Source organism: Octopus sinensis, unplaced genomic scaffold (assembly GCF_006345805.1).
Source record: "Octopus sinensis unplaced genomic scaffold, ASM634580v1 Contig15769, whole genome shotgun sequence".
NCBI lineage: Eukaryota > Metazoa > Mollusca > Cephalopoda > Octopoda > Octopodidae > Octopus > Octopus sinensis.
In genome coordinates this window covers 50,099-55,000 of record NW_021833904.1, presented here as the reverse complement: position 1 = coordinate 55,000, position 4,902 = coordinate 50,099, and the positions used below count along the sequence as shown (strand labels likewise).

At 32.0% G+C, this 4,902-nt stretch overlaps 1 long non-coding RNA gene across 1 annotated transcript in view; it reads left to right on the top strand.

Annotated features, from left to right (window-relative positions):
• Positions 1 to 4,603, top strand: part of LOC118761618 — a 13,073-nt gene extending 8,470 nt beyond the window's left edge. Inside the window, exons 2-3 of the long non-coding RNA XR_004997511.1 lie at positions 2,314 to 2,323; positions 4,458 to 4,603. This is a non-coding gene — a long non-coding RNA (uncharacterized LOC118761618). The remainder of the gene's footprint in view (positions 1 to 2,313; positions 2,324 to 4,457) is intronic.
• The last annotated feature ends 299 nt before the right edge of the window (positions 4,604 to 4,902 follow it).

Sequence of the window (4,902 nt, the reverse complement as noted above, 5' to 3'; positions counted from 1 at the left end):
CAATAAGAAATAATTATTTTCGAAATTTTTTCTCTTATTATGTTTTCACGCTATCTACTGACAATTTCTTGTTAAGTTTTCTTTATTAAGTAGTTGTCCTTATTGCTAATTTTTTATTCCGAAAAAAACTTTTCTTTCCGAAATGCAATTCGTAAAAGTCCGCCATTTACCGGATGTATATTGTAACTCACCCATGTTGCTTCGTTGATGTTGATCATAGCTGATCGCTTAAGCGAGGCAGGGTCGTTTATGTATGATACATCCAGGCCTGCTGATGAATACGTAGTATAAATCACTGTGATACAGGTCTATATTTTTTAATGTCTTACTTTGAAAAATTGCATTCGGTGGGATTAGTAATATTTTTGGTAGAAATGACTAATTGTCCCTCTTAGCGTGTGGCATGTATGTATAATGCCCTCTGGCATGTATGTATAATGCCCTCTATATATAAATTAATATGTTCAATAAGAAATAATTATTTTCGAAATTTTTTCTCTTATGAGGTTTTCACGCTATCTACCTGACAATTTCTTGTTAAGTTTTCCTTATTAAGTAGTTGTCCTTAATTGCTATATATATATATAGATATAGATATATAAATATATAGAGGCAGACCATATGTTTACGAATTAATTCGTTCCTGACTAGATTCGTATAGTGGGGTATCATCGTCCATAGAAAACAATGGACATACCTTTAATTGCTTAAGAAGATGGTTCTTAAACTTTCTAAAATTGAAGAAAAGGTTAAGATAAAAATGGCAATATTCAGGAGTATAATTTTTTTTATTAAATCACAAACTACAGAATGAAAAAATAGAAAAACATATAAAACAAAAAAAAATTCAACTCATGAAATTTAATTCGTATCCATCAGGTCTGCCGTCACTGGGCCTCTTGAGCGCATTTGTTGAGTTTCTTCTTGTTTTGATGTTTGGTCCGCATTAGTTTTCTTTGTTAAAAAAATTATCTAAAGTTGTTTGTTGAAAAGATTTCTTCTTGACTTCACGGTAGATTTCACGATAACAAGCATGACCTCTCATTAAATTTGCAGCAACAGTTGAGCTTCTTTCAAAATCGGCATCTTGTTGCTCAAAGATTTCAATTGCTTTTTCAATGTGAAGAAATGCTTCATTTAGCTTTTTTGCATCTTTCAGGTGATTCTTCATTTTCTTTTTCTTCACATTCAAACTTTTCCATTTCTAGCAATTCTTCGTTTGTGATTTCATCACTATCAGCATAAAGAGCTTCTTTAACATCTTCAGGTGAAATTTCAAAGTTCAATCCCTTTGCAATGTCTATGATCGTGTCAGTTTCTTTCTGAAGACCTTCATGAAGATTATCAAATTCTTCAAAAATGTCAATTAATTTGGGGCAGAGATTTTCCCAGATTCTTTTCATGTTCTTTACGGCGATTTTATCCCATGTTTTCTTTATCAATTTTATTACATCAAGGATGTTGAAACTCTTCCAAAATTCTTGAATTGTAGGACCATTTTCTTTATCAGTCACTTCGATAAGTCTTTCAAAGGTGAAACGGAGATTGTAAGATTTAAACGATGAAATGTTTCCTTGATCCATAAGCGCAATATAGATGTTCTATTGCAAGGTAAAAAAAAAAATTAATATTTTAATAGTGATGCTTTAAAAATCCAGCATGACTGGGGGAATTATCCATTATCAAAAGAATCTTGAAAGGGATTTTTTTTATCCTTACAATATTTTTCTACTTCGGGAACGAGGTGATTAAAAAATTAATCTTCAAACAGAGTTCCTGTCACCCTAGCTTTTTTGTTATGCTTCCAGATTACAGGAAGTTTCATCTTATCAATTCCTTTTAAAGCACGGGAGTTTTCAGATCGATAAATAAACATGGGCTTGAGTTTGCAGCCTCCTTCACAATTTCCTCCCAGAAGCAAAGTTATTCTTTCTTTTGCAGCTTTGAATCCTGGCATTGAAAATTTTTTTCTCGCAATAAAAGTCCTTGAAGGCATTCGTTTCCAAAATAGACCTGTCTCATACACATTAAATATTTGAGACTCTATAAAGCCTTCTTCTCCAATCAAATCTAATTGGCGAGGGAAAGTTTCTGCAGCTTTTTGATCTGAGCTAAACGATTCTTCTTGGATCTTCACATTGTGTAGATTTGCTCATTTTTTGAAACGATCGAACCAACCATTGCTCGCTACAAATATTTCATTTGATCCATCTTATTTATCCTTAAGCGAGTTAAAAAGGAAAATCTCTTTACTGCAAACTATAGCCTGACTAAATGGCATATGAATTCTATGAATTTCATCGTTAATCCAAGTCGTCAAAAGGTTTTCTGTGCGTGAAATTAAACCTTCATTATCTTTTCTTCGTAACCAAGTTGAATTTAGAGAGTGACTTCCTTTAGCTTTAATCCTTTAGTGTTTAAACCGGCCATACCAGGCCAAAATTGTCTTCCTGTTATATGCTCAAACCAGCCAGCTCTGACCTCTCACACCTACCCTACAAAGTCATTCTAAAAATAAACAGGGACATCATCAAAATCTCAGAGTTACAAGATGCTGTACAATTAATTTAAAACAATGTAATTAAACAGGCTTTGAATTTGACAGATTGATCTGAATGTTAAAGGGTTAATTGAGTAATATTCCTTTTGCTTCAAGATGGTACAAACAAATGAAGGAGACGTATCGAACTTTTTTGATAAAGCTTTAACAGTTGCACCTTTTTCGTGTTGTTTCATCAATTCGTATTTTATTTCTAAAGTAATTGCTTTACGTTTCTTCTTATCCTTGCTTTGCATCTCAGAATTCTTTCTTTTTGAAGCCATCACAAGGATATTAAAAAAAAATAAAGATGCGTAAATGATAAAAAAAAAAAAAAGATGAATGGAATGAAGGAAGATAAAATGCGGGCTGGCGTGAAGGAAGTCGGGCAGGCATTGACACACTTCAAATCCCAAAAGCAGTTGAAGGCGATCGCTCGAGGCAACAGATGCTACCTGGCCGAAAATGCCGCTCGTTGCCATGGTAACCAATTATTACGTTTTTCATCTACAATTCGTAAGCTGAGGTTTCATAAATCGGGGTTACGTAAACTAGGTGTGCCTACACATATACACCACACACAGATATATATATATATATATATATATATATATATATATATATATATATATATATATTATATATATATATAATACGGAGATGTACTTGCATAGCAAGTGATTTGATCTGAGATCGTGTGCTGAACGAAAACATTGCAAGCGTGGAGGTGGTGTAAGCATTTAAGAACACACAAAAGCCGTTCGATTCACTTAACATTTAAGTTTAATTTGTCAAAATATTTTCGTCGCTATTATATATATATATATATATATATATATATATATATTATATAATATATATATATATATAATATATATATATATATATATAATATATATATATATATATATATATATATATATATACATATATAAATATACATTATATAATTAGGGCTTAGTAAAATAAATTACTTGCCACATACTGAACTTTCTAGAAATAGCAGCCAAAACGTTTTTTAGCCATTTTCCACTACTTTAAGAAAATTTCCTCAGATAATGTTTACTCCAAAATAACTCACGAGATATGGAGTAAAAAAACAGTAAAATATCACAAGTACAAAGATCATTTGAGAACGTCAACGTTTCTAGATTAGCAAATAAAACTCAGCATTTCCTTCGTCAGTCAACATTTCTTAATTTTGGATTTATTTGGCTAATCTAGAGACGTTGACGTTCTCAAATGATCTTTGTACTTGTGATATTTTACTGTTTTTACCTCCATATCTTCGTGAGTTATTTTTGAGTAAACATTATCTGAAATTTTCTTAAAGTAGTGGAAATGGCTAAAAAGCTTTTTGGCTGCTATTTCTAGAAAGTTCAGTATGTGGCAAAGTAATTTATTTTACTAAGCCTAATTATATAATGTAATATTGAATTCGCCTTAAATGGTCCTTTTACATACTGAACACTACTTTGGTGAAATTGATTAATAACTAATTAATTTTACCCTCAATGTGATATATATATAATATATATTATATATATATATATATATATATATACAGTCATTAACTTGTGTTATGTTTATAATATATATCACAATTTATTGCTAGTCACATCACACCAGTATATAGATTTTGTTTGTTATTCCACAGCTTTACATTAGCTATGCCATATCTTTATATTAATCATGTTACAGTATACCCGTGGTCATGTCATAGATCTATGTTGTTCATGACGTAGGTTTAAACAGTCTATATCACAACTTTGTTGTGGTCATATCATACCTTTGTTAAGTATGTCATAGTTTATGTTGGTCATATCGCTGCTTTAAATAGTCTATGAAATATCTTATTGTTGGCCACATCACAGTTTTCTATTGGTTATGTCACAGCTTGATGTTGATCATGAAATAGGTTTAACATGTTCACTACAGAAATCAGGTATATCCACTCAAAATATAATTAGCCTTAACTATGGAAAGCAGTATTATTTACCAATCCATCTTTTGTTGAAGAATGTCATGTTTGAAACTAATTTTTTTGTTGAGATATGTCATGTATATTGAGACAACGTGACTTGCCTGAAAATCCAATTCTATTTTGGTATATATTTAATGGGAGGGTGGAAGCACTCCGTCGGTTACGACGACGGGGTTCCGGTTGATCCGATCAACGGAACAGCCTGCTCGTGAAATTAACGTGTTAAGTGGCTGAGCACTCCACAGACACGTGTACCTTAATGTAGTTCTCGGGGATATTCAGCGTTAACACGAGAGTGACAAGGCCGGCCCCTTGAAACAGGTACAACAGAAACAGGAAGTAGAGTGAGAGAAAGTTATGGTGAAAGAGTACAGCAAGG